Genomic DNA, 8,697 nt, shown 5'->3' with positions numbered 1-8,697 from the left:
AGGGGGCTTTTGCCTAGTTATTTCTAAGCTTCTGACAAGACCCTAAAGCACCCAGACAAGCTTCTCTTTCACAATAAGTTTCTGAGGATTGGTGCCAGGAAAGAAGCCCCTGCGGGTAGAGAGAGCGCTCATCCCACTCCTTTGTTCTGGCAAACAGTGCCCTCTTTGTCTCTCCTCTTCCCACCAAATGAGACAAGCATCCTCCCACAGCTGTATGTTGATGGAATGTGTCACGACCTGGAGCAGCAGTGTGCAGGGATCACCCAAGGGTAAGGAGTAGAAAGACGTGTGGAGGCCTGGCATCTCTGTATCCACTATGATGGGAGGAGAAACCTTTCTTCTCTCCCTCCCTCCTTTTCCACAGCTGGATGTATCTATCTGGTTTTGAGGAGAGTGAGAGATCACTAGGGACAAGGGTTGAGGAGGGGTCAGCAGATGGAAAGCATCAGAACAGAAGGAAAACATCTGCCCAGAGAATTGAATACAGCAGGACTGCACCTGGGATACTGCCTGACCTGGAGAAAAGAGAGCTAAGCCAGTCCGGCGCCTGTCATCACATGAAAATCTGGAGGAAACAAAAATATAAACTAATAATTTCCTAAGATTAAAAATCTATAACATTTACAAATAGTCAACAAATGCATTTCTCACCAGTATGGCAAGAATTCAACTTAGCAGCAAGTATACTCAAAGAACTCGTGACATAGAGGCAGCATCCTGGTTTTTATTCTATGCTGATCCCATCTGGCTCATTAGCAGCATTTCTAGAAAATTCTCCTTCCTGCACTTTGTACCATATAGAGGCAAGCTCTTGCCCATGCAAGCATGCAGTGCTGGGAGCCTGACAGGAAGGAAAGCCTGGAGACCAGAGCCCATGAGCAGCTGTTGATCGCAAAGATGAAGTTTTTCCTTCTTGACCTGCTGCTGCCCCACAGTGGGACTCACAGTTGACCCATACCTCAGTGTCCTCTCCACTTTGACAGGTCCTTTACACTGTGACTTTCTTTACACAAGATATTCCAGATCTAGTGAAGTCTTCCCCAGGTTTTAGGTCACTGCCCGCCCCCCAACAATCAGAACTTTATCCATGATTATAAAGGCAGCAAGCCCCTGGGGCCCTAGAGCCAGGTAGTGGGGATGGAGGATGGGAGGAAAGCCAAGTTCATAAGACCAGAAGGGACATCTTTGAAAGACATCATGGCCTATTCCAAGGACAGAGAATGCTGGTAGACTGAGTGCTATGCTCTTTTCACAAGCTCAAGGGGCAATCCTAGTAGGCATGAAAACAGGAGTTAGCAGGAAGGAAATATCAGAGCCCCGATGATCGACAAGAGACACAAGTAGAAACATGCAGACACTCTGCACCCCCCACCCCACAATGCATCTCCTTTCCTCCTTCCCTATTGTATTCCCATCCTCACTTCCAGGCCTCAGCTCTCACACGGGAAGTGGTGTCAGAGTCAGCGCTTATCCAGCTACATCTGGCCACACCCTTACCCATCTGAGGCTGATCCCACTTTAGAAAGCATCAGACTCACCCCTGCCCAGGGTTAGTGGGTAGAAAATGAGCTGACTTTGGGGTCATTCTGACCAGGGTTCATGTGGTGGCTCTGCTAGTCACTAGATATTTCACAGTGGCTTAATCAAGTGACTTAATCATCTGGGCTACTTTGCATCAACAACTCCTCTCATGGTTATTGTGAGAATTCCAATTTTAAAGACTAGCCTATGTAAGGTGCACGTGGCCAAGGGATGGCGTGTCTCTTGATCCACCCTGTTCCCCCATTGCCAAGGACATTGCTCAGCATTTAGAACTTTCTCAGTAAACACGGTCCAGAGTTCATAGTCCATTTGGAGTTTTCCCTTAATCAATTCCTTTCCATTGACTGTTAACAGCCACATGGGATGGGACCCTAAGGATCCTCCAGGCCATTTTACTCAAGAGGAAACAGACTCAGAATACATAATTTCTGTGCATCATACAGACTGCAAGATGCAAAGCAAGACAAGGGGCCAGTTCCTCAGACCCCATAAGTTGTTGATACGAAGGCACAAAATTAGGGGCAAAGAGTGGGATTAGAGAACAAAATGCCCCAAAAGCTGCAGAGAATCTCCCGGAGGACGAATCAGGAAAAGAGCCTGGACCATGGCTCCTAAGTAGGAATGATTAAGGCACAGAGGACTGGGAAGGACGTTGCCTGGAACAGAAAAGTTGAGTTCAGAAGTCATTAGTAACACAGAGGCGATGGATAAAGAGAGGAAGTTGGGGACACTAGGTGATTATAATAGATGGCATTTATCAAGCAAGTACTCTGCACCAGGCACCTGTGATCTTATTTAATTCTCATCAAAAAACACCTCTGTGATAAAGCTATTACTATAATATCCATTTTAGCAATGAGGAAATTGAAGCACAGAGGAATTAAGTAATTTGCTGAAGGTCACAAATTTAGCAGGTAGTGATGGAGGTGGGGGTCAAACCTATACCTGCTGTCTGTGCAACCTGGGTCATTAACCGAAACTTTCACCATATTAGGAGTTACTTCTGAATAATCAGAAGGAGCAGAGAGACAGCCCTAGGTAGGGATTATATTGACCCCAGAGAGTGGCTGTTCAGGGAGGATAGAATTATGGAGCATTATTGAAAATGGGTAGGGGTGATGAGGACCTCTGGAATTTAGGGGGCATAGTAAAAGAATAAAGGAGCAGACATAATCACTCTACAACCCACAACTGGACAGTCGAATTCTTAAGTTGAATGGAAAGAAAAATTGCAAATAATATAAAGATCAAAAATAATTTTTATTTGGTTTTGGAATACCTACAAACGTTGTTGCGTCTGGTTCCCTCAATATTCACAAGATATCCAAGGAAATAAATTCTGTTCAACTGACTCAGGAGTGTCTGCAGATCTGATTTCTCTCTCCCAGCCCACGAATAAGCTCCCTCTTGTGGCAAATGGGATATTAACTCTAAGACTCAAGAAACACCCATCCAAGGGGAAATGTCTGGCTTGGACCTTACCGAAGTGAGGGCATTAGGTGTACGGGTCCGCCACAGGTCCAGGAGGCCAGCAGTGAGGGCTGGATCATCCTGTTTGCCCTGCAGTGGTAGACTGGCTTTCCCAAAACTGTGCCAGCATATCAGTGCAAGAGGGGCCTTCCGTGCTCAACCCCCCTCCACCAAGACTGGAGCACACAGGTGGGTTGATCACCTTGGCACACAAAATCCCCTCTGCCAGTGGGGATCCAAATGCAGATGGGGGGGCATGGGACCATCCCCTGAGGCAGTTGCTTGTCAGAGTTTGGAATTTAACCCTACTTGAGCCCGTAAGTTAACCTGTTACTGTTTCGTGGACGCTGGCAGAAGACAGGAGAGCTCTGGGACACGGACAAAGGACTGTTGGTCATGGCACAGCAAGAAGCATGGGCATCATGCTGGCCAGGGTTACCCCGTGCCCCTAAATCCCAGACAGTAACTCTAAAGGATCCAAGTAGATGCTCTATAGGCAGGAGGCTTGTGGTACAGTCAAGGAACGCTGACCTTGAGGAATGCATGTTTTTCTAGTGAGCAGTCATGAGTCTGATCTTTTTCCAAATGTCATCTCTTAAGGTTGCTCACTGCAAACACTATCCTGAGAAATGGCCCAGGTAAAGATCACATAAGGCTTGGCATTCTTGCCATGCCCAGTAAGAACATGCAGGAAGCTCAAGAAGCTCAAGGCCCATGGCAGATTGCCCTGCCCAGCAGCACCCCTGACCACTCCCCTACCTCTGTGCTGGGTTAACCAGTTGTCCATGTGAGCTCTGCAACTCACAAGACGATTGCTCCTACTGGTGAGGCAGGACTGAATCCAAAAGGTGCTAACACACTGATCTTTGGTGACTCTCTGCATGGGTTGAGACAAGATTAATATGATTTGTGAGGAGTTTGCCATTGAATAAGAACATAGGTAACGAATTTAGCTCCATTGGAAACAAAAGGTTGTGTGGAAAAGTAAAGTAATTATAGGTGACTGCATAGCAGAGCTGTAAAGTTATTACATAGTCATAATAATGGAAACAATGAAAATAGATCCGACCTAAGTTCTCGTATATACTATTTATTTTTTTAAAGATTTTATTTATTTATTTGAGAGAGAGAGAGAATGAGAGATAGAAAGCACGAGAGGGAAGAGGGTCAGAGGGAGAAGCAGACTCCCCGCTGAGCAGGAAGCCCGATGTGGGACTCGATCCCGGGACTCCAGGATCATGACCTGAGCCAAAGGCAGTTACTCAACCAACTGAGCCACCCAGGTGCCCCTCGTATATAATATTTATATTAGGAGGATGAGTGATGGGAGATGGAAGTGTGTGATGGAGGCTGGCAAAAGGAAGAAAATAAATCCTCTCTTCCAGGATATCTATATAATGCCTAACACTGAAATATCAAGAAAGCATTTTATTCAGAGACATGGAGGTAAACATCTCCAAAATAACCAGCTAAAGTTTAAGCAAATCACTGCATAAAAAATAAAGAAAAAATATTTTGGAAACCATACTACTTTTCATAAATTAGGCATTGAAAAAATACTTATCTTGGGGCACCAGGGTAACTCAGTCAGCTTATTAAGTGTCCAACTCTTGATTTTGGCTCAGGTCACAATCTCAGGGTTGTGAGATCCATCCTCATGTTAGGGTCTGCACTGGGCATAGAGTCGGCTTAAGATTCTCTCTCTCCCTCTCCTTCTGCTCCTCCCCCTCCCTTTCTAAAAAGGAAGAAAAAGGAAGGAAGGAAGGGAGGGAGGGAGGGAGGAAGGAAGGAAGGAAGGAAGGAAGGAAGGAAGGAAGGAAGGAAGGAAGGAAGGAAGGAAAAGAGAGAGAGAGAGAAAAAGAAAGAAACAAACAAACTTCCTGTCTCACTGGAAATGGTTAAGGGAAAAAGGGAGGAACTGCAGAAAGATCCTGTAATTGGAAGTAACAGTGTGGAAAAAATCTTTTTAAAGACTTTATTTCTGGGCGCCTGGGTGGCTCAGTTGGTTAAGCGACTGCCTTCGGCTCAGGTCATGATCCTGGAGTCCTGGGATCGAGTCCCACATCAGGCTTCCTGCTCAGCGGGGAGTCTGCTTCTCCCTCGGACCCTCTTCCCTCTCGTGCTCTCTATCTCTCGTTCTCTCTCTTTCTCAAATAAATAAATAAAATCTTTAAAAAAAAAAAGAGACTTTATTTCTAAGTCATCTCTACACCCAGTGTGGGGCTCAAACATACAACCCTGAGATCAGGAGTCACATGCTCTACTGACTGAGCCAGCCAGGCGCCCCTGGAAATTTATTTTTTTTATTACTTTTTTAAAATATATTTATTTACTTATTCAAGAGAGAGAGGGAGGGTGAGAGAGAGAATCTGAATCAAACTCTGAGCTAAAGCGCAGAGCCCAGCGCAGGACTCAATCTCACGACCCTGAGATCATGATCTGAGCCGAAACCAAGAGTTGGATGCTCAACTGACTGAACCATCCAGGCGCCCCTGGAAATTTATTTTAAACAAAAAAATTGACTGAACCCTCAACTGCTTTTATGGCTTTATAGGATAAAATCAATAATAAAAAAATTTTTAAAAACACAACAGAGATGGAAACGATGCCGTGAACAAAGCAGGAAATGAGGCCAGACTAGCTGGCTGTGTGTGGGGGCCCTACATTCAGGGTCTTGCACCTTCTGGCGAATGTTGGGTTGAGAGCGCTAGAGTAAAAACAAAGGAAAAAAGCAGGGTGGTGTTCTGGAGATATGCCTACCACAATGGACAGACTCATCAAATTCAACAAAGAAATCCCAGCCTGAGTGCTCTTGGACCCTGTAGCCATGGACACCAATCAGAAGTAGGAATCAGGGCGCCTGGGTGGCTCAGATGGTTAAGCATCTGCCTTCAGCTCAAGTCATGATCCCAGAGTCCTGGGATCGAGTCCCGCATCGGGCTCCCTGCTCAGGGGGAAGCCTGCTTCTCCCTCTGCTTCTCTCTCTCTCTCTCTCTCTCTCTCTGTCTCTCATGAATAAATAAATAAAATCTTAAAAAAAAAAAAAGAAGTAGGGATCAGAGAACATCCCAATGAAGTGGCTGAGGCCTGCCTGGAGGAGGAGTGCCCTGACATGCTCAGAGGGATCACCTACTACCTGGACTAAGTGTTCAGTGCTTCCTATGTTCTACTCACCAGCAATGAGCAAGAGAAGAGCCAAGGAACCTTGAGAAGAGGAGACATGGCAGGTTGAAGACCCAGTAGAAGAGAAAGAGGGCTTAGAAGTATGGAATGGTATTCCTCAGAATCCTACTTAACCCACTAAAAATAATCCTCAAAAGCTCTGGGTTCAGGACGAAGATAAGAACAGGGAGGGACATTGCCGGCTCACTCCTGAGCCTCAAGGAAGGTGCCTAAGTTCAGATTCTTTCCTTATCTTGAGCTTCCTAGGGAGAAACTGGCCTGGGTGAGCCAGTTTCTCTGGGCATGGACCTTTGCTTCTCTCTCTCATTTGTAGTTTTTCTCATGCCGAATTGGGTGCACAATATGTGAAAATACTGTCTTTGACACTTGGTCATGGAAGAAAACCCAAATAACTCAGAAGGAAATAATTCAGCCAGTGATATTTCAAAGAAACTTCGGGCCCCTTGAACAAATTTGAAAAACCATGTGACAGAAGAAGAATTTTAGATCAATAAGGAAACCCAAAGTCCACAGGAACAGGCCAGGCTAAGGCAGACTGGAATGTGAGACCCCGCCCCACCACGGCAGGAGAGTTGGGTTGGGGGTAGGCAGGGGGAGGGAACCTCAGGAGACCCCAGTCCTGGCCAGCTGTGGGGGAAGGGGAGAGGGACACAGAGCTACTCAGACATCCAGAGAAACTTCCTGGAGAGATTCAGATTTCAGAGGAGGAAGTGAAGGCCAAAACAGCTGGCCAAGAAGAGATGAAAGATTGTTCCTGACCAGTTGGGCGTGAGATGGTGAGGGGAGGGCCACAGGGGCCTGACAAGGGACATGACTGAGGGTGGGGCTGGGCTGTGGGCGTCACCGGGCACACCAGGGAGGATAGGGGGCCCAGAGGACCAAATGTGGATCCTTCCACGAGCACCTCCTGCCCGCCCAACAGAGAACCAGCAGCAGATTCTCCTTCAGGCAGGACCAAGTTCAAGTGCACTGTGAGAATGCCCCACCCCAGGAGGACCTCATTGCTACAAACTGTCTCCTTCTTGGCAATTCCCAGTCACTTTGGAATTGCATGTTGCTCTATATTGGGGGACCACTCTGCAAACAGCCCATCAGCCCCAAGGGTACATGGGAAAACCTGTGTTTCCATGTAATTGGCTTCCTCTGTATCCTCTGTATTTTATTTTATGCATCAAATATTATCTTGAGGGGAGCCTGGGTGGCTCAGTCAGTTAAGCGTCTGACTCTTGATTTCAGCTCAGGTCTTGATCTCAGGGTCTTGAGTTCAAGTCCTGTGTTGGACTCCATGCTGGGTGTGGAGCCTACTTAAAACAAGAAAAAATTACCTTGAAAGAAAATAAATAAATTTTAAAATTAAAAAAACAAAAATTATCTTGAGGATAACCAGCAAGGGAGGCAACGGCGCAAAAGGCCAAGAACCACTGACCAAGAGGGATGGGGTATGCAGAGACCACAGGCTGTGAGGGACAAGATGCACGAGGGGGATGTGCCTCATTCGTTGGATGATACTGGATACTCGTAGGATTGGAGCCCTTCAGAACCTGATTCCAACCTCCCTTTTAAATTTATCATCCCACCTGCCCATCCCCTCAATCTTCATGAACCCAGTTTCCACCAAATTGGCCTTAATGACCCTCACGTAGGTCTGGCGCCATCTCTTTTTGTCTTTGCTCATGTGTCCGTTGATGTATTTATGTGTTATTTTATTGTCGTCTCTCTGCCAAGCACTGGACTAAGCACTAGGCACAGAAAAATGAATATGAAGATACCATCCCTGTCTTTACAAAATTTGTCCTTTATCTGCCAACAGAAATAGGCATTTCTGGGGCACCTGGCTGGCTCAGTCAATGGAGCATGCAACTCTTGATTTTGGGGTTGTGAGTTCAAGCCCCGTGTTGGGTGTAGAGATTACTTAAAATTAAGTTTTTTTAAGTAGTCTCCACGCCCAGCATGGAGCCCAACATGGGGCTTGAACTCACAACCCCAAGATCAAGACCTGAGCGGAGACCAAGAGCCGGACACTGACCTGACTGAGCCACCCAGGCCCCTAAAAATAAAATTAAAAATATATATATATATTTTATATATACACATATATTATATACATATATATATATATAAACATATGTATATAAAGAAACTGCCATTTCTTTCTCTGTTCCATGTCCTGTTCGACCACAATATGTCCCATGCTGCCTTTTTCCTGACACCATTCCAGATTTGAGTTCCTTCTCCGATAATTCCTTGTTGGCATCCATCATAGGAGATTGGCAGGAAAGTCCTGACCACACTTGGTTATTAGATTTCTTAGGTTTTCATAATTAGGTTACACAACCTAATTTTCTGTTGTTAGGTTCTAATCATTAATCAGTATTAGGTTTTCATCTGTTTCATCCTGGCAATTGCAAAAGACAAAAGATTCTTTCCACACTGTCACAGAAATTGCCTGATTTTTCAGGCTGTGCTTGAAGTCAGTAATTCCTGCTTCTGCATTTACACTCT

This window comes from Zalophus californianus, chromosome 10, assembly GCF_009762305.2.
Source record: "Zalophus californianus isolate mZalCal1 chromosome 10, mZalCal1.pri.v2, whole genome shotgun sequence".
Taxonomy (NCBI): Eukaryota; Metazoa; Chordata; class Mammalia; order Carnivora; family Otariidae; genus Zalophus; species Zalophus californianus.
This window is presented reverse-complemented; position numbering follows the sequence as displayed.